General features: G+C 45.8%; 1 non-coding gene across 1 annotated transcript; it reads left to right on the top strand.

Annotated features, from left to right (window-relative positions):
• Positions 1 to 419: 419 nt before the first annotated feature.
• On the top strand, positions 420 to 493 carry trnai-aau (transfer RNA isoleucine (anticodon AAU)). The gene has a single exon. It is a non-coding gene; the product is annotated as a tRNA-Ile (tRNA).
• Positions 494 to 23,637: the final 23,144 nt, after the last annotated feature.

Below are 23,637 nucleotides of genomic sequence, written 5' to 3'. Positions count from 1 at the left end.
TCCTTCCTGCTGACTGGAATTCCTGGAGAAAGGCATTCAGGAAGACCATGGGAAAAGCAGAGGACAAAAGAAATGACCAGATGGTGGGAAAGAGAGCTCAGAGGAAGGAAAAATTATCAGTCGACCTCGGGCCAATGATATTCATCTGTACCAGCTGTGGAAGGGATTGTCACTCACGAGTCGTCCTCGACAGCCACAACAACCGATGTTTCACACAGAAGTGACGAACACCCCGGGTGTAGCCCATCGTCTTCCGAGACGGACGGTTGCCTATTACAATTACAACTACAGCTACAACTACAAGAGCGAGTCAGAGGCTGGGAACTCTGCCGTGACGAACTCAGCTCTTGACTCGCCAAAGTCTGCCCACTATCTGCAAGGTCTTCCTCTGACCTCAATTGCACACACATTTGCAATCTGGCTCTGTAGCTTAGTTGGTTAAAGCACCTGTCTAATAACCAGAAGATCCTGGGTTCAACTCCCAGCAGAGCCTTATTTCACAGTAGCAACATGCTTGAAAAGTTTCATTATCAACACTGACATCTGTGTCTTGTGAGCTTCAATTCAAAATACATGATGAATTTCAATCACATACAAAAACAGCCTTTGTGAAGGATATGAGTTTGTAATGGCTGTTCCTCCTTGTACAGAACTTCAGTGCTGATACATCAAAGGTAACTTCTTTGACATAAATTTGTTCACAGTTACATTCAACCTGGAAAACAGCTTGATATTAATCTCACTGAAGGAGAGTGTTTGTGTCATTCTGTGTTGCTTTTAACCGAGACTGGGACATGACACAAGTGGGAGGGTTTATCTGAGGTTTGGAATATTTGTCAGTCAGGAACAAGAAAAATCAAAGGAACCAAATAAGAAAACCTATGTCTCATGTGGTTACCGAGAAACGGTGAGAAGATATTAAACTTTGTTGTATTTAATACAACTGTGTGAACTTTGATCTTTGCGACCTTTTATAAACAGTATTTGAAGGGTCTCGGTAACAATGTTCAGTGTTGATGAGAGTGGGGTCTGGGTGAGCAGCTGCTGAGTGTGACAGGGTCAGGACTGGATGCAGGAAGTTCTCTGACATTCTCTCTCTCTCTCTCTGATGGGTTGAGTTGATTTTCAACTGGCAGCTGTTGCTGTTTTGATAATTCAAGTTCCCTCCACCGATTTTTTTGGACAGACAGTGCAGTATGAGGCTGTAAAGGGTTAATGCTGAAGACAGTGGGATCAACCCCTCCCACAATCAGAGTGATGATGTAACAGTCACATGAGATGAGGTTTGGGAGAAGAGAGAGCAGCACCAAGGATGCTCGTTTTGGAGGCTTGATGAGTGTGTATATTGTATTGTGTAAATTAGAAAAGAGTTCTTAGTTCTTTCAGCAGGGAATGTGTCCAGAAAATATCGCGAAACACACAATTTTATTATTCAGGAGTTGGAACACAGGGATATTAACTCCAAGTGACAGTAGTGGTTTCATTTAACAAAAGAAAAGTAGAGAATAATATTGCTCATTGATTGAAATCCCCCAGTGAGGAGACAGTTAAACAGGTGATCTGTTGGGGCATCCTTCGATCCAAGGTTTCGGCAGCATTTAATCTCTCTTTTTGGTGAAATTCTCTGTTTTTTGCATCTTTTTTTAACCCAACTTTGATGGACCAGTGAAAAAACTGAAAAAAGTGAACAGATCCATCCTTTCTTTTCTTCCTTCTTCCCATCAGTTTCTCTTTTCTGTCCCACTTTATTCTGCTGTTTCTGCTGTTTTATCCATTCCAATCAAAATTCAACATTCCAATCAAGTCTATTTGTTATTCCACAGTGTCTTTATATGTGTTTTATTCTGTTGTATTCTCTCACAGTCTGTTTGATGATCAATTTTACATCTCACTCTCTGTTCTGGTGAAGATCAGAAGCAGTGATATCTGTTTGCAACACCCGACAAGTCAGCCTGAGGCTGTATCTCATCGATAATGTGGAGTTAGGAACATAGGAACATAGGAGCAGGAGTCGGCCATTCAGCCCATCGAGCCTGCCCCACCATTCAATATGATCATGGCTGATCACCCACATCAATGCCCTTTTCCCCACACTTTCCTCATATTCCCTTATGTCATTTGTATTTAGAAATCTATCAATCTCTGCTTTAAACATACTCAATAACTGAGCTTCCACAGCCCTCTGGGTTACAGAATTCCAAAGATTCACAACCCTCTGAGGAATAACATTTCTCCTCATCTCTGTCCTAAGTGGCTTGCCCCTTATTTTGAAATTGCGTCCCCTGGTTCTCGACTCCCCAACCAGGGGAAACATCTTAGCTGCATCTACCCTGACTGTCCTTTAAATATTTTGTAAGTTTCAATGAGATCACCTCTCATTCTTCAAAACTCTAGAGAATACAGCCCCAGTTTCCCCAATCTCTCTTCATAGGACAGTCCCACCATCCCAGGAACAAGTCTGATGAACCTTCTTTGCACTCCATCTATGGCAATAATATCCTTCCGAAGGTAAGGGGACCAAAGCTGCACACAGTACTCCAAGTGCAGTCTAACCAGGGTTCGATACAATTGAAGCAAGAATTCACTACTCCTGTACTCAAATCCTCTTGCGATAAAGGCTAACATACTATTAGCCTTCCTAATTGCTTGCTGCACCTGCATGTTAGCTGTCAGTGACTTATTGACATGGAAACCAGGTCACCCTTATACTCTATACCTCAGTTAATGAAGGAAAGGATTCCATATACCTGCTGAACCACCTTATTGACCTGTCCTGCTACCTTCAGGGATCTGTGGACATTCACTCCAACGTCCCTCACTTCCTCTACACCGTTCAGTGTTCTCCCATTAATTGTGTATTCCTTTGCCTTTTTTGACGCCTGCTCTCGCTGTTCCCTGCTCTCCGAGTGAACTCTTGCTCCCTCTCCTGGGCTCTTTATGCTCCATTCTGCTCTCACTGTTTCCTGCTCTCTTAATGTATCAATATTTATTTGCCTTGTGTTTAATTTAAAATATGGATTAACAGTATTTTACAGTTGTAGGTTTTATTTGGTAGTCCTGTACAAGTTGTGGATTGGTATTCAATATTTAGCTCTGTGAAAACGATTGTGAATGAAAATATAACTTTCAATCTTAAACATGGGCTGGTCTGCAAGCTCCAAGTCCTTCATTTTGTAGTAATGGAATTGATACTGTGTCTTTCAGTCTTAATCTCTGTGGCATTTTTGAACTGGTATGTAATGCATAACTTGGTCTAACGTCTGATGTACATTATTGGGATTCATAGGATCATAGGAAATAGGGGCATTAGGCCATTCAGCCCATCGAGCCTGCTCCAACATTCAAACAGATCGTGACTGATCATCTACCTCTACGCCATTTTTCCTGCTATCTCCATATCCCTTGATCTTGTTAGTATTTAGAAATCTATCGATTTCTGTCTTGAATATGTTCAATGATTGATCTTCCACAGCCCTCTGGGATAAAGAATTCCACAGAGTTCCCACCCTCTGAGTAAAGAAATTCCTGCTCATCTCAGTCTCAAATGGCCTGCCCTTATTCTGAGACTGTGTCCCCTTGTTCTGGACTCACTAGACATAGGAATCATCCTATCCATATCTACCCTGTGACACCCTGGAAGAACTTTGTCTGTTTCAATGAGAACACCTCTCATTCTTCAAAACTCTAGAGAATTTAGGCCCAGTCTCTGCAGTCTCTCATCATAAGACAATCCCACCATCCTAGGGGATGAGACCGGTGAATCTCTGTTGCACTCCCTCTATGACAAGTCTATCCTTCCTTAGATAAGGAAACCAAAATTGTACAGAATACTCCAGGTGCAGTCTCATCTAGACTTCATACATCTTTACTCATGTACTCAAATACGCTTTCAATGAAGCCAACATACCATTTGCCTTCCTAATTGATTGCTGGACCTGCATACTAGCTTTTAGTGTCTCAGGAACAAGGACACCCAGGTGCCTTTGAACATCGACACTTCCCAGCCTCTCACCATTTAAGAAATACTCTGTCTTTCTGTTTATTCTACCAAAGTGGAGAACTTCACACTTATTCACATTATATTCCATCTGCCATGTTCTTGCCCATTCATTTAACCTGTCCAAATCCCCTCAAAGCCTCCTTGCATTCATTCTGTACCTTTCAATTCTGTAAATTTTGTCTGTTCTATTTCAGATTTTATATTTAAAATGTAACCATGGTGACAGAGTTTTTTTAGATCTGATGGTGAGTTTGTTTTTGGACTGTGATTGATGGATCAACCTGTCAGCTGTACTGAATTGGAGTGAAATGGAAACAACTTCTGTCTCTCATGCTGTTGTTTGACTGTTGGATTGAAAATGTGTCTCTTGACTTTGGGATCAGTGTCTGTGTGACTACTTCTTTTGTTTGTTCCAGTGGAACTGATGAGCTGGCAGTATCTCTGTGCTTTGGGAGTGATCCTGTACCGACTGTGTGTTGGAATGAGCTCGCTACACTTTTCTTTGTGTCTAAGAATCACCACATCCATTCAGGTTCCTTCGTGTATTTTCCTGCAGGAATGAAAGAACTGGTGAGATAGAAGATACAAAAGCGATCAATGTAATCGTCCCAATAATAATCATTATGAACAATCACAAAATGAAAACCAGGAACACAAACACTGTCAGTGTCTGACTCCACTGCAGTACTGCAGCATTCAGCTTCTGTTTACCAGGTGTTTGCAGTGGATTTACAACAAGTTTGTGACATTCAGAAACAACACAAGCCCTGCACTGCTCAATGACTGGGACTGTCCGATAGAGCAGTGAACTTTACACAGCCGCATTTCTATTTCAACGGAAAACAAGCAGCCACTATTTAAAATGTGCCTTTCACACTTCTCACCTGGTGTCTGCAATAAATGCTCTTTGTCTAACTGTCCACATCGTTATTTTGCGGCTATTTTTCCCCCCACTGTTCACAATCCAACAAACAGTGAGAGACTGGAACTAAAGCAGGAAAATTCCCTCTCCTTTGGGTGGTAAAATTGTCAGTGATTTTCAATAGTGATTTCTTCCCATTGTGTCTCCCTGAGCCTGTACAGACACTGTCCGAGAATGAACTCTCCCTTCCCCATGTCCCCGGCTCACTCCATGTTCCGGGAGCAGCATCTGCTCCACAGTGTCTGTTACAAACAGATATGGTTCGGAATGGATGGGGCATGCACCAAAACATGGGAGGAGCGAGTAGCCAAGGTACAACAAACGTTGGGCATGTGGGGGCAGCGATCTCTCTCCATTGTGGGTAAGAACCTGGTCATCAGGTGCGAGGCGCTCACGCTGTTGCTCTACGTGGCGCAGGTCTGGCCCATACCCCACTCCTGCGCCGTGGCAGTCACCCGAGCCATTTTCCGCTTCATCTGGGGATCTAAAATGGACTGCGTCTGGAGGGGCACGATGTTCAAATCTCTGGACAAGGGCGGGAAAAATGTACCCAACGTGGCCCTCATCCTGATGACCACCTTCGTGTGCGGCTGCATCAAGCTGTGTGTAGATCCCCAGTACACAAACTCCAAGTTTCACGACGTGCTGAGGTTCTATCTGTCCCCGGTGTTGCGAAGGATGGGCCTGGTCACATTGCCGCGGAACGCTCCATGCAGTTGGGCGGTGCCGTACCACCTTTCCTTCATGGAGCAGTTTCTGCGGGCAAACACCTTTGACCACCGGTCCATCAGGCAGTGGTCTGCACGGAATATCCTCAAGGCCCTACGGGAAAAGGAAACGGTGCATCCTGTCGGATGGTTCCCCGAGCAGACCGTCAAAGTCATTTGGCGGAATGCCTCATCACCAGAACTTTCAAACAAGCACCAAGACGTAGCTTGGCTGGTGGTGAGAAGGGCCCTCCCCGTCAGATCCTTCATGCACACCCGAAGTCTCGCCCCCTCCGCACAGTGCCCCCGCGTTGGCTGTGGTGGGGAAGAGACGGTCACTCACCTCCTCCTGGAATGTGCCTTTGCAAAGCAGGTGTGGAAAGAGATGCAGTGGTTTTTGTCAAGGTTCATCCCAAGCAGCTCTGTAACACAGGAGTCTGTGCTCTACGGGCTGTTCCCAGGGACGCACACCGAGACAAACATCAACTGCTGCTGGAGGACTATCAATTCGGTGAAAGACGCCCTTTGGTCTGCCCGAAACTTGCTGGTATTCCAGCGCAAAGAGTTGTCCACGACCGAATGTTGCAGACTGGCACATTCCAAGGTCCAGGACTACGTGCTGAGGGACGCACTAAAGCTTGGGGCAGCCGCAGCAAAGGCTCAATGGGGAAAGACCACAGTGTAAGGTTCCCCCACCAAGCTGGACTGAGGGGCTGGATCCATGGGAAACCCGTCGAACTGTATCGTTAATATTCTCAATTGCTGTAAATGTAAACTGTAATTGACATGACAATTGTGAAACTGAAGGGTTGGGAAGAAACTTATGACAGTATTGAAGGAAACTGACCTCCCTTGCAATGTTTGTATTTTTTGGTGCTGTTTGGAAACTGTTTGGCAATGTAATTTTTACAGATTTTTATGAATAATGTATATTTTGGAAATAAAAAAAAAGTCTGTTACAAACACTCCCCGACTCCCCCTCAACTTCCCACCACTCAATGCTAATCTCTGAGCACATCTGCGGACACGCTCCCAAAGCAGTGGCTGCTGGAAACAGGTGCTGTTTGTTCCCTTTCCCCGGGCCCAGGAAGTCTCCATTAGCAGCTGATTTAAAGCATCTTCCCCTGATTGAGTGAATGGCTTCACAGACTGGGTTGGGAAAGTCTGCGCATGCGCTCCACTCCTCATTGTGACGTCCCACTGTGGGCGGGGCTGCATCACGCATGCGCAGATCCCTGCAGCAATTCAGCATTCAAACATCAATGGGAACTTTCCCCATTTCACCCTCATCAAAGTCCCAAAGAAAGTGAAGAGGGGCTTGGACTGGAGGGAGGGAGGGGCGGGGTAGGGGGAACCTAGAACCCAGAAAGCTGCCCACTTGCCCCATTTAGATGCTCAATTTGTGGTCATTCCCTGCAGGGGGTTTGTTATTATTGAGCCCCTCCTGGTAAAACAATCCGATAGAAAGAGGGGAGAAAGGAGGGAGCCGGTGTGTTTGCTGGGACCTTGCAGAATTCATTTCAGCAGCAAAAGTCCCGCGTTATATTAACCCGAGTGAAACACGCTGTCAGTGAGAGGAAAACCGAACGGCCCTTTTCATCTTTTCATTGGAAACAAAGTAGAGCCGGAAGTGCGGCGAGCAGAGCAGACACACAAGCTCAATGACAGGAGAGCTCGGCCGTCCCTGAGTTTCAGCTCCCGGCTCTTACATTTCCTCATCCACACTGTCTTTACTGTGGATGATCAGGGGTTCCTTGTCGGATCTGAGGACTGTATCCATTAAACATTCTGAGTCAGGAGATCCACACACTCTCTGTTATCAAGATTTATGGGCAGGAATGTTTCAAAACTTTGTCTATTAAATCATTGTATTATTCACAGAACTAATGAGGCAATCGGTTCATTATTCAGGCCTTGAACTTGGTTTGGGTAGACCGAAAACTGAGAGGTTCAGCACCTTTCCACTTCTTCACTAATATGACTGATTTTTTTGATGAAGTAACAGAAAAGGTTGATGAAGGGAAAGCAATGGATGTTGTCTATATGGATTTTAAGAAAGCGTTTGACAAACTACCACATAAAAGGCTGGGTAACAAAACTGAGGCTCCTGGAATAGGAGGGTCAGTATCTGCTTCGATTAAAAAATGGATGAAATATCAAGAAAAGCGAGTTGTGGTATTTGGTTGTTTTTCAGAATGGAAGATGGTGAACTGTGATGTCCACAAGGGTCAGTGTCAGGACCACCATATCTTGAAATGACTTGAATATTGGAATCACAGAATCACAGAATTGTTACTGCCCAGAAGGAGGCCATTTGGCCCATCGTGTCTGCACTGACTCTCCAAATGAGCAATTCACCTCATGTCACTTCCCCGTCCTCTCCCCATAATCCTGCACATTCTTCCTTTTCAGATAACAGTCTAATTCCCATTTGAATGCTTCAATTGAACCTGCCTCCATCACATTCTCAGGCAGTTCATACTTTAACCACTCGCTGTGTGAAAAAGTTTTACCCCATGTCGCTTTTGCTTCTTTTACCAATTACTTTAAATCTGTGCCTTCTCGTTCTCGATCCTTTCACAAGTGGGAACAGTTTCTCCCTATCCACTCTGTCCACACCCCTCATCATTTTGAATACCACTATGAAATCTCCTCTTAGCCTTCTTTTCTCCAAGGAAAACAGTCCTAACTTCTCCAATCTATCTTCATAACTGAAGTTCCTCATCCCTGGAACCATTCTCATGAATCTTTTCCATAATCTCTCCAATGCCTTCAAATCTTTCCTAAAGTGTGGCACCCAGAACGGGACGCAATACTTCAGCTGAGGCTAGTGTCTTGTACAATAGAACATAGAACATGACAGCGCAGGACAGGCCCTTCAGCCCTCGATGTTGCGCCGACCTGTGAAACCATCTGACCTACACTATTCCATTTTCATCCATATGTCTATCCAATAACCACTTAAATGCCCTTAAATTTGGCGAGTCCACTACTGTTGCAGGCAGGGCGCTCCACGCCCCTACTGCTCTCTGAGTAAAGAAACTACCTCTGACATCTGTCCTATATCTATCACCCCTCAACTTAAAGCTATGTCCCCTCGTGTTTGCCATCACCATCCGAGGAAAAAGACTCTCACTATCCACCCTATCTAACCCTCTGATTATCTTATATGTCTCTATTAAGTCACCTCTCCTCCTCCTCTCGAACGAAAACAACCTCATGTCCCTCAGCCTTTCCTCGTAAGACCTTCCCTCCATACCAGGCAACATCTTAGTTAATCTCCTCTGCACCCTTTCCAAAGCTTCCACATCCTTCCTATAATGCGGTGACCAGAACTGCACGCAATACTACAAGTGTGGCCGCACCAGAGTTTTCTATAGCTGCAGCATAACCTCGTGGCTCCGAAACTCGATCCCCCTATTAATAAAAGCTAACACACCATTTGCCTTCTTAACAGCCATATTAACCTGGGTGGCAACTTTCAGGGATTTATGTACCTGGACACCAAGATCTCTCTGCTCATCTACACTACCAAGAATCTTCCCATTAGCCCAGTACTCTGCATTCCTGTTACTCCTTCCAAAGTGAATCACCTCACACTTTTCCGCATTAAACTCCATTTGCCATCTCTCAGCCCAGCTCTGCAGCCTATCTATGTCCCTCTGTAACCTACAACATCCTTCGGCACTATCCACAACTCCACCGACCTTCGTGTCATCCGCAAATTTACTAACCCACCCTTCTACACCCTCATCCAGGTCATTTATAAAAATGACAAACAGCAGTGGCCCCAAAACAGATCCTTGCGGTACACCACTAGTAACTAAACTCAAGGATGAACATTTGCCATCAACCTACACCCTCTGTCTTCTTTCAGCTAGCCAATTTCTGATCCAAAGCACTAAATCACCTTCAATCCCATACTTCCGTTTTTTCTGCAATAGCCTACCGTGGGGAACCTTATCAAACGCCTTACTGAAATCCATATACACCACATCCACGGCTTTACCCTCATCCACCTGTTTGGTCACCTTCTCAAAAAACTCAATAAGGTTTGTGAGGCACGACCTACCCTTCACAAAACCGTGCTGACTATCGCTAATGAACTTATTCTTTTCAAGATGATTATAAATCCTATCTCTTATAACCTTTTCCAACATTTTACCCACAATCGAAGTAAGGCTCACAGGTCTATAATTACCAGGGCTGTCTCTGCTCCCCTTCTTGAACAAGGGGACAACGTTTGCGATCCTCCAGTCTTCCGGCACTATTCCTGTTGACAATGACGACATAAAGATCAAGGAAAAAGGCTCTGCAATCTCCTCCCTGGCTTCCCAGAGAATCCTAGGATAAATCCCATCTGGCCCAGGGGACTTATCTATTTTCACACTTTCCAAAATTGCTAACACCTCCTCCTTGTGAACCTCAATCCCATCTCGCCTAATAGTCTGTATCTCAGTATTCTCCTCGACAACATTTTCTTTCTCTACTGTAAATACTGACGAAAAATATTCATTTAACGCTTCCCCTATCTCCTCTGATTCCACACACAACTTCCCACTACTATCCTTGATTGGCCCTAATCTAACTCTAGTCATTCTTTTATTCCTGATATACCAAAAGAAAGCCTTAGGGTTTTCCTTGATCCTATCCGCCAATGACTTCTCGTGTCCTCTCCTCGCTCTTCTTAGCTCTCCCTTTAGATCCTTCCTGGCTAGCTTGTAACTCTCAAGCGCCCTAACTGAGCCTTCACGTCTCATCCTAACATAAACCTTCTTCTTCCGCTTGACAAGTGCTTCAACTTCTTCAGTAAACCACGGCTCCCTCGCTCGACAACTTCCTCCCTGCCTGACAGGTACATACTTATCAAGGACACGCAGTAGCTGCTCCTTGAATAAGCTCCACATTTCGATTGTGCCCATCCTCTGCAGTTTCCTTCCCCATCCTACGCATCCTAAATCTTGCCTAATCGCATCATAATTTCCTTTCCCCCAGCTATAATTCTTGCCCTGCGGTATATACCTGTCCCTGCCCATTGCTAAGGTAAACCTAACCGAATTGTGATCACTATCACCAAAGTGCTCACCTACATCTAAATCTAACACCTGGCCGGGTTCATTACCCAGTACCAAATCCAATGCGGCATCGCCCCTGGTTGGCCTGTCTACATACTGTGTCAGAAAACCCTCCTGCACACACTGGACAAAAACTGACCCATCTAAAGTTCTCGAACTGTAGTATTTCCAGTCAATATTTGGAAAGTTAAAGTCCCCCATAACAACTACCCTGTTACTCTCGCTCCTGTCGAGAATCATCTTCGCTATCCTTTCCTCCACATCTCTGGAAATATTCAGAGGTCTATAGAAAACTCCCAACAGGGTGACCTCTCCTCTCCTGTTTCTAACCTCGGCCAATACTACCTCAGTAGACGAGTCCTCAAACGTCCTTTCTGCCGCCGTAATACTCTCCTTGATTAACAATGCCACACCCCCCACCCCTCTTTTACCATCTTCTCTGTTCTTACTGAAACATCTAAATCCCGGAACCTGCAACATCCATTCCTGTCCCTGCTCTATCCATGTCTCCGAAATGGCCACAACATCGAGATCCCAGGTACCAACCCATGCTGCAAACTCACCCACCTTATTCCGGATGCTCCTGGCGTTGAAGTAGACACACTTTAAACCAAGTTCTTGCATGCCAGTGCCCTCTTGCGTCCTTGTAACCTTATCCATGACCTCACTACTCTCAACATGCTGTACACTGGAACTGCAATTTAGGTTCCCATCCCCCTGCTGAATTAGTTTAAACCCCCCCAAAGAGCACTAGCAAATCTCCCCCCCCCCCCCCCCCGGGATATTGGAACCACTCTGGTACAGGTGAAGACCATCCTGTTTGTGGAGGTCCCACCTACCCCAGAAAGAGCCCCAATTATCCAGGAAACCAAAACCCTCCCCCCTACCCCATCCCTGCAGCCACGTGTTCAACTCCTCTCTCTCCCTATTCCTCGCTTCGCTAGCACGTGGCACGGGCAACAACCCAGAGATAACATCTCTGTTTGTTCTCGCTCTAAGCTTCCACCTTAGCTCCCTGAATTTCTGCCTTAAATCCCCATCTCTCTTCCTACCTATGTCGTTGGTGCCTATGTGGACCACGACTTGGGGCTGCTCCCCCTCCCCCTTAAGGATCCCAAAAACACGATCCGAGACATCACGAACCCTGGCACCTGGGAGGCAACACACCAACCGTGAGTCTCTCTCGTTCCCACAGAACCTCCTATCTGTTGCCCTAACTATGGAGTCCCCAATGACTAATGCTCTGCTCCTCTTCCCCCTTCCCTTCTGAGCAACAGGGACACACTCTGTGCCAGAGACCTGTACCCCATTGCTTACCCCTGGTAAGTCGTCCCCCCCAACAGTCTCCAAAACGGTAAACCTGTTGTTGAGGGAAACGGCCACAGGGGATCCCTGCACTGCCTGCTGGTTCCCTCTCCTTCCCCTGACGGTAACCCATCTACCTACTTCTTTTACCTGAGGTGTGACTACCTCCCTATAACTCCTCTCAATAACCCCCTCCGCCTCTCGAATGATCCGAAGTTCATCCAGCTCCAGCTCCAGTTCCCTAACGCGGTTCTCGAGGAGCTGGAGTTGGGTGCACTTCCTGCAGATGCAGTCAGCAGGGACACTCTTGGCGACCCTTACCTCCAACATTCTGCAGGAGGAACATTCAACTGTCTTAACCTCCATTCCCACTATTCTAAATTCCCAACAGATCTACTGAAAACCAAAAAAAAAAGTCAAAACTTGTTAGCTTAGCAATCCAACAGACAGAACTTTTTTTTTGGTTAGAGGAGGAGGATGGGTGGGAGACACTACCCGAATAGGGTTTCGGGTAAAGCAACCGCCCAAATATGTAACCTCACTTACCCAGCAGTCCCGCGTGCGCCCCGCCTATACACGAGAAATGGCTTCCGATTTCAACATGACCTCCTTGTTCTTGTACTCTATGCCTCTATCACTAAAGCCGAGGATACTGTATGCTTTATTAACCACTCTCTCAACCAATGACATATAACCTTAGGTCTCTCTGCTCCTGCACCCCCTTTAGAATTGTACCCTTTATTCTATATTGTCACTCCATGTTCTTCCTACCGAAATGAATCAATTCACATTTCTCTGCATTGAACTTCACCTGTCATCTGTCCTCCCATTCCACCAACTTGTCTATGCCCTTTTGAAGTTCTACACTATCATTTTTTATTTTTTATTTTTTTTTTATTTTTTTTTTTTATTTTATTTTTTTTTTTTTTACAGTTCACCTTACAGTTCACAATGCTTCCAATTTTTGTATCACCCATAAACTTTGAAATTCTTCCCTGTACACCAAGGTCTAGGTCATTAATATATATCAGGAAAGGCAAGGGTCCCAACACTGACTCCTGGGGAACTCCACTACAAACCTTCCTCTAGTCTGAAGAACATCCATTGCTCACTACTCTTTGTTTCCTGTCACTCAGCCAATTCCATATCCATGTTACTACTGTCCCTTTTATTCCATGAGTTATAACTTTGCTCACAAGTCTGTTGTGTTGCATTGTATCAAACTCCTTTTGAAAGTCAATAAAAGCAAAATACTGCAGATGCTAGAAATCTGAAATATAAATAAAAAGTGCTGGAAGTACTCAGCAGGTCTGGCAGCATCTGTGGAGAGAGAAACAGAGTTAATGTTTCAGGTCAGTGACCTTTCAGATGCTGCCAGACCTTTTGAAAGTCCATGTACACCACATCAACAGCATTGCCCTCATCATCCCTCTCTGTTACCTCATCAAAAAACTCCAGCAGGACAGTTAAACAATATTTTCCCTTAACAAATCCATGCTGGCTTTCTTGAATTAACCCACATTTGTCCATGGGACTATTAATTTTGTCCCGAATTATTCTTTCGAGAAGTTTTCCCACCACCGAAATTGAACTGACTGGGGAGTGAGACTGATGTAATGCTCACCGGCCTATAATTTCCTGGATTATCCTTGCAACCTTCTTAAACAAAGGAACAACACTGGCTATTCTCCAGTCCTCTGGGACCTCACCTGTAGCCAATGAGGAGGCAAAGATTTCTGTCAAGGCCCCAGCAATTTCTTCCCTTGCCTCCTCCAGTATTCTGGGGTAGATCCCATCAGGTCCTGAGGACTTATCTACCTTAATGCTTTGGAAGACACCCAACACATCCTCCTTTTTGATAATGAGATGACTGAGATTGTCTACATTCCCTTCCTGAGGCTCATCATTCACCAAGTTCTTCTCTTTGATGAATACTGATGCAAAGTACTCATTTAGCACCTCACCCATTTCCTCTGGCTCCACGCATAGATTCCCTCCTCTGTCCTTGAGTGGGCCAACCCTTGCCCTGGCTGCCCTCTTGTTCTTTATATACATATAAAACGCCTTAGGATTCTCCTTAATCCTGTTTGCCAATGATTTTTCTTAACCCCCCTTAGCCCACCTGACTCCTTGCTGAAGTTCCTTCCTACTGTCTTTATATTCCTTATATTCCTTCATCTGTTCCCAACCTTCCAGCCCTTACGACTGCTTCCTTTTTCTTTTTGACTAGGCTCACGATATCCCTCGTTATCCAAGCTTCCCGAAACTTGCCAAACTTATCCTTCATCCTCACAGGAACATGTTTGTCCTGGATTCTAATCAACTGACGTTTGAAAGACTCCCACATGTCAGATGTTGATTTATCCTCAAACAGCCGCCCCCAATCTAAATCCTTCAGTTCCTGCCTAATATTGTTAAAATTAGCCTTCCACCATTTTGGCACCTTCATCCGAGGACTACTCTTATCCTTATCCACAAGTACCTTAAAACTTATGGAATTATGGTCACTGCTCCCGAAATGCTCCCCTACTGAAACTTTGACCACCTGGCCGGGCTCATTCCGCAATACAGTGTCCAGTACGGCTGCTTCCCTCGTTGGGCTATCTACATATTGTTTCAAGAAGCCCTCCTGGATGCCCTTGCGAATTCTGCCCCATCCAAGCCCCTAACATTAACTGAGTCCCAGTCAATATAGGGGAAGTTAAAATCTCCCACCACCACAACCCTGTTACCTTTACATCTTTCCAAAATCTGTCTACATATCTGCTCCTGTATCTCCTGCTGTCTGTTCGGAGGCCTGTACTAAACCCACAACATTGAGACTGCATCCTTCCTATTCCTGAGCTCTACCCATATTGCCTCGCTGCATGCTCCCTCCGAGGTGTCCTCCCACAGTACAGCTGTGATATTCTCCTGAACCAGTAATGCAACTCTCCCACCCCTTTTACATCCCCCTCTATCCTGCCTGAAGCATCTAAATCCCAGAAAGTTTAGCTGCCAATCCTGTCCTTCCCTCAAGCAAGTCTCCATAATTGCAACGACATCATATTTCCAAATACTAATCCAAGCTCTCGGTTCATCTGCTGTACTTTATCTGGTGTACTTCCCGCATTGAAACAAATGCACTTCAGACCACCAGTCCCGCTGTGCTGAGCAACATCTCCCTGCCTACTTGCCCTCTCAGTATTACTCACTTGTTCCTCCTCAGTTATTTCACCTGCTGATCTACTGCTCTGGTTCCCACCCCCTACCACACTATTTTCAACCCTCCCAAGTGATGCTCGCCAGGATATCTGTGCCTCTCCAGTTTAGATACAAGCCGTCCTTCTTGTACAGGTCCCACCTGTCTCGGAAGAGATTCCAATGATCCAGATATCTGAAACCCTCCCTCCTGCACCAGCTTCCATTCGTGCCCCGAGTCCTACTTGCAACTGTTAATGGGAACAGTTTTTCCTTGTCTAAATTATCTAAACCTGTCATAATCTTGTAACCTAACCTTGTAACTAAAATCCTCCATCCCTGGAACCGTTCTGTTAAATCTCCTCTGCACCATTTCAAGGACCTTCACAATCTTTCTGAAGTGTGGCGACCGGAATTGGACACAATAGTCCAGCTGAGACCTAAGCAGGGTTTTTAAACATTCATCATAACTTCTCTGCTTTTGTACTCAATACCTCTATTTATGAAATCCAAGATTATTTGCATTTTACTAACCACTCTCTCAATAAGTCCCGTCACCTTTAAAGATGGATACACATGCATCCACAGGTCTCTCTGTTACTGCACTCTGTTTAGAACTGTGTTATTAATTCTGTATTGCTTTCCTACCCCGACAGTCACAATGCAACACCTCACACTTGTCTCACACTTCCATCTGCCACTTGTCTGCCCAATCTACTCATCTATCTATATCCTGCCGCAGGTGGTTCTGAACATCCTCACTTAGCCACAGCTCCGAGTTTGGTATCAAAGAAAGATTTTGAAATTCTACTCTGTATTACAAGATCCAAGTCATTTATACACAGCAAAATAAAACAGTGGCCCTAGCACTGACCGTGGAGGAACACCCACTGTCTAACATCCTCCAGTCTGAAAAACAGCCATTTACTATGACACACTGTTTTATGTACAAAAGCCATCTTTTTATTCAATTGGGCACTGACCCTCGCATTCCAGGAGACTCGATTTTGGTAATTAATCTTTTTATGTTGTACATTATCAAACACATTCTTCAAACCAATATAGACAAAATCCATCACATTCCCTTCATCAACCTTCTCTGCTGCATCATCAAAAAATACAATTAGTTTAGTCAAGCATGACCTTTCTTTTGTAAATCTATCGATCTTGAAATAACTCAAACCTCTCCAAATGCCCGCTGTTGTATCCCTAATTATTGCTCTAAAACCTTTCCCACCACTGATGTTTGACTAACTGGCCTGTAGTTGTGAGGACTGTGTGTTGTCCATTGATGTATCCGCTAGGTGAGAGAGGCCATCTATGTCAGGTGAGGTGAATATATATTTTTCTCCCTCAGCAGGGAGAAGCAAGATGAGAGATCCCGTGGCTTTCTCAGGATAGCGGGATTCCTGATGGTGTAGGTGGCTCTGCAGGGCCCGAATGTCAACGAGGAGAGGTACAGGAACTGAAAGAATTCTCACTCCATTAATGTACAGTTGGTGTGTGAGGATGCCCAGTACATCATGTTGGTGAATGTCCACTATCCTGGCAGCAGCCACCAAACCTTCATTCTGAAGCCGTCAGCAGTTCACACGACCTTCAGAACTCTGTGGAGAATCAGAATGTAGCTCCTCGGAGAGAATCACTACCCTGTCTTGACATGGCTCATGATTCACCCCCAAGGAATTCATACCCCACCATCTATCACCAACCAACCAGGATTTTTCCAGGATATGTCCTGGATGCCTTCCACCCGGACAGGCTGCCGGCGATTGCCTGCTAAGATTCCGGTTGCCAAAGGACAACTTCACTTTCCCACCACGGATTCCCCATTCTCCACCATTGTCCCCATCTGAGATGCCCCATCACAGCATCCGCTTGGTCACCATCCTGCAATAAAAACCTGTTCATTAACATCTTTATCCAACAACACATCCAATTATGCAAACACAACGCAGCTATTCACCCTTGTAGATTCCCTTAGTGACTGTCTTGTGGGTTCCCTCGACTTTGCTAGGGATCCTACACAGTGTTTCCCCAGTGTCTGCAGCATGACTGATGGAAGGCTGCTGACCTTCACTGGGGAGACTGCATATGGCCTTGCAGGACGTCCTCGAGCAGCTCTGGGCTTTGAGGTCTCGGATTCGGACTGCACCACCTCGACATGGGCAGCAGCAGCCTGGGCTGGCAGATGGGTAACAGCAAGGACACTGGTGGAGTGACAGTGAAGGGAGAACAAATACTGTCATCCTGAGAGAGGACAGCAGGTTCATGCTCCACAGAGACACTGTCACTCCCACGGGACGACACCTCAGCAATCCTAATAATCTACTAGATCACAGATTGCTGGACTGCTGTGAGATCCTGCAAACCCCTTTGAACACTGAGATCCACAGCCATGATGACAACAGTCTGATCCTGCATGGCAGCAAGCAATCTGAGTCTGAGTTTCCACTGCAGCACTGAGACGTTGGGTGTCTGCTATCTGAGCTGCAGTGGAAGCTGAGACAATGGTCACCAGACACGGTATCACAGCTGGGTCCGCTAGTGCTGTCATGGAGTTAGTGACCACTTCCACAGGGGAAAGAATGTGCTTCAAACTCTGTGCAATGTCCTGTGCCATGTTGGAGCCGGACTCCTCCATGTTCCTTGACAGTGACAACAGACTGTCTGACAGGCCTGTCAATGGACAAAGTCTCTCAGTGTACATGTCGATCAGCATTCTCCTGTATGCAGTTCCAGCAATGTTCACATCTGAGTCCTGTGTATTATAACTCGTTTGTGACCCTGCCCTCCGGTGAGCTGACACATGAACTATCCTTTCCCCCTGGCCTGGCTGCAGCTCACTCGTGCTCGGTGACTCACCAGGTGCAGATTCCGACGCTATACCAGCCTCTAAGGAACATACAGCGAAAGTATTTGATCTGGTGACTGTGAGTTTCAGACCAAGTGATTGGGCTTCACTATCAGTGTTGTGATGCTGATCTCTCTCTGTCTCTGTCACCTGGAGCTGCTGTGACTGGGAAGCCGGCAGTTTTGGGTTATCATTGGAAAGTATAAAATCAGAAGGAGAGGGTTGTGGTGAGGGATTGGGGATGGGATGGAAAGCAGGAGGTCCATGGTCCCATCATCTGCAGCTTGTACATCATCCCAGACAGCAGGATGAGGGGGAGGTGGGAGTTAAGAAGGAACATAAGGCTGCAACATAGCATCATCCTGAATGCTCTCGGTGATGCCGGATGCTACGGGATCTGTCTCAGCCGGTCCCATGATGTGGAGAATCATCTCCTCCCTCAGGCTCAGGGGATGAAGGTATGCCTCGTCTCCGCCGGCTCACTGCTGCTTCTTGTGATAATTAGCCACCTTGCCTGTAAGAGAGAGGGCAGAATTTCAGTGATTGTGTTGCACTGTGTTTGGGTGATGTGCCTGCCATAGCTGAATAGCTGAAGGTATGTGGAGGCAGGGAGAGGTGGGTGTGAGGCTGGTATCAGTGGAAGGTGTGTGAGGGTGAGGTGGAGTATGTGAATGTTAGGTGTGAGTCCTGAGTGTTAGGGACTGCTGATGGGTGAGTGATGGGGGTGTGGTTCATTGAGCAGTGTGAGAGGTTGGTGGTGTTGAGGGGAGGAGATGCCATGTGGAGATGATTTCCCCGACATTGTCCACCAGTGTGAGCTCCTTAAACATCTTCTGCTCTTCTGCCAGGTCCTCGGGGCCAGACTTCTTGCACTGAACTCCCTGACCACCTGCTCCTATTCACTTCGAAGCGCGTAACTTGAGGGTCTGCACCCCACCCCATGGGAACATGGCCTCTCTGCTCCTGTCACCCTCCATGACTAAGGCCTCCAGCAACGCATCCGTGTGCCGCAGAGCACTCTCTCTGTCCCAGTATTCCATTTACCTTGTCTCCAATTGCAGCATTTCATAGTCAGCAGCAGCCTCCTGTGATTCAGTGCAGCTTCCCTTTAAGAGGAACAGACTGTCTTTAAGAGCTGAATCCTGGATGAAACACGAGCCAGCCTCACACAACCTTAGGCCCCAGCAGACAGACAGCACCGCGTCTCACACTAGGCGGTGCATCGAATTCGTGGAAATGAGAAGGCATCAGGAAGTTTGTGTGTCACCTGCCTCAACATGGATAGGCAAGGGCAGATCACGAATTACAATCCCTACACCGGAAAAGCGAAGCAAACCCGATTTTCTCGCGATATCTATCTTCCTTTCCCACTTACACATGTCCTCACTCGCTCCCTTCACTGTCTGTCTGTTTCTCATAGAATCAGAGACTGATTCAGTCCAAAAGGAGGCAATTCGGCCCATTGTTTCAGTGCTGTCTCTTGGAATGAGCTATTTAATGAATTCCACCACACCCCACAACTTTCCGCAGTCTCCTTTTTTTTCCTATTCAAGTATTTGCTAAATTCCCTTTTGAAAGATATTATTGAATCTGATTCCACCATGTTTTCAGGCAGTGAGTTCCACATCCCAACAACTCGCTGTGTAAGAAAATTCCCCTCATTTCACCTCTGGTTCTTTGTCAATTACCTTCAATCTCTATCTTCTTAATTCTGAACTTTCTGACACTGGAAACCGTTTCACATTGATTACCCTATCAAAACCCTTCATGATTTTGAATTATATATTAAATCACCCCTTACCCTTCATTGCTCCAAAGAGAACAATCCCAGCTTTTCCAATCTCTCCACGTAACTGAATTCCCAGATCCCTGGTACCATTCTAGTAAATCACCTCTGTATCTTCACTAAGTCCTTGACATCCTTACCAAAGTGTGGTGATCAGAATTGGACACAATTCTCCAGCTGGGACCTAACCAATGATGTATAAACATCAGCATTTCCTCCTAAGTTTTATTACTCTGTGCCTCTCTCTCTGACACCAAGGACACTACATGTTACCTTCAAAGATCTGTGTGTGTACACCTCAGGTCTCCCTAATCCTGCACCCACTTTATAATGGTACCATTTAGTTTATATTGTTTCTCCTCATACTTCCTACTCAAATGTCTTACTTCACACTTCACTGTATTAAATTACATTTGCCATGTTCCTGTCCATTTCACCAGGCAGTCTCTGTCCTCCTGAAGTCTGTTACTATCCTTCTCACTGTTTATTAACATTTCTGAGTTTCCTGCCATCTGAAAACATTTGACATTATCCTCTCTGTACACAATCCCAATGTATTAACATACAGCAACTGTGATCCCAACAGTGACCCTCGGGATAATAAAAGCAAAATACTGAGGATGATGGAAATCTGAAATAAGTGCAAGGAATGCTGGAAATACACAGCAGGTCTGAGAGCATCTGTGGAGAGAGATGTAGAGTTAATGTTTCAGGTCAGTGACCCTTCTTCAGAACAGGGGAACACCACTGTGCACTTCCCTCCAGACTGAACAATGAACATTCTCCACTGCTCTCTGCTTTCTGCTTCGCATCTCGATCAGATCTGCTTTAACATTTCCCTGCTCTAAGTTGAACCATCCCAGCTACATAACTGTAATCCCTCATCCCTGGAAAAATTCCGGTAAAACTCTTTTATCCCCTCTCCAATGGGCTCATGTCCTTCTTAAAATGTGGTTCCCTGTATTGGACACAATACTCCAGGTGGAGCCGATCAAGTCTTTTCTATAGGTGTACCATAACATCCTGACTATTGGACTCTGTGTCTCTATTAATAAAACCTAGGAATCTATTTTCTTTGTTAACTGTTTGTTAACCTGTCCAGCTCACTTCAAAGATTGCACACAAACACCCCAGGTCTCTCTGTTATTTTCACCACCATTAAAGTTGCGTCATTGAGCTTGTATTATCTCTCCTCATTCCTCCACCCGCAGTTCGCTAGCACCTTCTCAAAGGCTATTTGAGGTGGGTGATAACTGCTGGCCCAGCCAGCGACACCCACAACCCATGAATAAATAATATTATAAAATCTTTCCACAATGTATCACTTCACACATCTGCCAGGCCAATTAAATATAAGGGTAACTAAAGCTGGTGTTTTCAAACCCCACATCAAACATTTCCTAGCTGCAGACTCCATCCCTCTCCTTGGCAACTGTCTGAGACTAAAGCAAAGTGTTTACAACCTGGTGTCATAGTTAGTCCTGCGATGAGCTTTCTACCAAATATTCACGCTATCAATAAAACTGCCTATTTCCACCCCCTTAACAGAGGACGACTTCATCCCTGACTCAGCTCCTCTGCTGATGAAATGCTCCCCCTTGCCTGTGTTACCTGTAGACTTCACTATTCCAACACACTCCTGGCTGGTCTCCCACATTCTACCCGCCATAAACTTGAGGTGATGAAAAACACTGCTGCCCATGTCCTAACTCACACCAAGTCCTGTTCACCCATCACCCCCTGAACTCACTGACCGGCATTGGATCCTGGTCAGCAACACCTCAATTATAAAACTCTCAGCCTTCTTTTCAAATGCCTCAACAGAGTGACTTACTAGGCTCTGACAGAGGGCAGTTAAAAGTCAATTAAATTCTGTGAGTCTGGAGTCACATGTAGGGTAGACAAGGAAAGGACGGCAGATTTCTTTCCCTAAAGGACATTAGTGAATCAGACGGTGTTTAACAAAAAACGATGATAGTTTCATGGCTCCATGACTGAGACTAGCTTTCTATTCCAGATTTTAACACACTCCTGGCTTGTCTCACACATTCTACTCTCTGTAAACTTGAGGTCATCCAAACTCTGCTGCTCTTGTGTAAACTCACACCAAGTCCCGTTCCCTGATCACTGACATACATCGGCTGCCAGGTCAGCAATGTCTTGATTTTAAAATTCTCAACCGTGTTTGCAACTCCCTCGATGTCCTCATCCCACCTTATCGATGTAATATTCACCAGCCCCACAACCCTCCAAGACTTCTGCACTCCTCCAATCCTGGTCTCTTGTGTATGCTTGATTTTCATCATTGCTCCACTGCCAGCCAAGTCTTCAGCTGCCTAGACCCAAAGCTCTGGAATACCCTAACTACACCACTTTTTTTTATTCGTGTGTGGGATATGCGCATCGCTGGCAAGGCCAACATTTGTTCCCATCCCTAATTGCCCTTGACAAATGAGTGACTTGCCAGGACATTTCACAAGGCAGTTAAGAGTTAACCACATTGTTGAGGATCTGGAGTCACATGGAGGCCAGATCAGGTAAGGACAGCAGATTTCCTTCCCGAAAGGACATTAGTAAATCAGATCGGTTTTTACAACAATCGTTGATAGATTCATGGCACCATGACTGAGACTAAATTTCATTTCATTGATTGAATTTCAATTCCCACCAACTGCCATGTGGGAATTGAACCCATGGCATTAGCCTGAACCTCTGGTTTTCTAGTTCACTGACATTACCGCTATACCACTGTCACTGACGGGGGATCCTGTCGGATGGTTCCCTGAGCAGACCGTCAAAGTCATTTGGTGGAATGCCTCATCACCAGAACTTTCAAGCAAGCACCAAGATGTAGCTTGGCTGGTGGTGAGTAGGGCCCTCCCCGTCAGATCCTTCCTGCACGCCCGAAGTCTCGTCCCCTCCGCGCAATTCCCCCCGCGGTGGCTGTGGTGGGGAAGAGATGATTGCCCACCTCCTCCTGGAATGTGTCTTTGCAAAGCAGGTGTGGAAGAGATGAAGTGGTTTTTGTTGAGGTTAATCCCTAGCAGCTCCATAACACAGGAGTCTGTGCTCTGCGGGCTGTTCCCAGGGACGCACACCGAGCCAAACATCAACTGCTGCTGGAGGACTATCAATTCGGTGAAAGACGCCCTTTGGTCTGCCCGAAACCTGCTGGTCTTGCAGCGCAAAGAGTTGTCCACGACCGAATGTTGCAGACTGGTACATTCCAAGGTCCAGCACTACGTGCTGAGGGACGCATTAAAGCTTGGGGCAGCTGCAGCAAAGGCTCAATGGGGAAAGACCACAGTGTAAGGTCCCCCCACCAAGCTGAACTGAGGGGCTGGCTCCATGGAAAACCCCTCGAACTGTTTTGGGAAATTTCCGTTTGCTGTAAAATGTAAATGGCATGAAAAATGAAATGGAAGGGTTGTGAGGCAACTCACTCCTGTATTGAAGGAAACTGACCTCCTTTGCACTATTTGTAATTTTTGACTTGGTGCTGTTTAGAACTGTTTTGTCATGTAATTTTTTACAGATTTTTATGAATAAAGTATATTTTGGAAATTAAAAAAAAGTTCAGGGAAGCCAGGGTCCACCATAAACTGAGCATGTGGGAGCAACAATCTCTCCATTGTGGGTAAGAACCTGGTCATCAGGTGCGAGGTGCTCAAGTTGTTGCTGTACGTGGCGCAAGTTGCCCATTCTCCACTCCTGCGCTGTGGTGGTCACCCGAGCCATTTTCCGCTTTATCTGGAGGTCTAAAATGCACCAGGTCCGGAGGGACACGATGTTCTAACCTCTGGATAAG

Source organism: Heterodontus francisci, unplaced genomic scaffold, assembly GCF_036365525.1.
Source record: "Heterodontus francisci isolate sHetFra1 unplaced genomic scaffold, sHetFra1.hap1 HAP1_SCAFFOLD_88, whole genome shotgun sequence".
In the NCBI taxonomy this organism is placed as follows: Eukaryota; Metazoa; Chordata; class Chondrichthyes; order Heterodontiformes; family Heterodontidae; genus Heterodontus; species Heterodontus francisci.
This window is presented reverse-complemented; position numbering and strand designations above follow the sequence as displayed.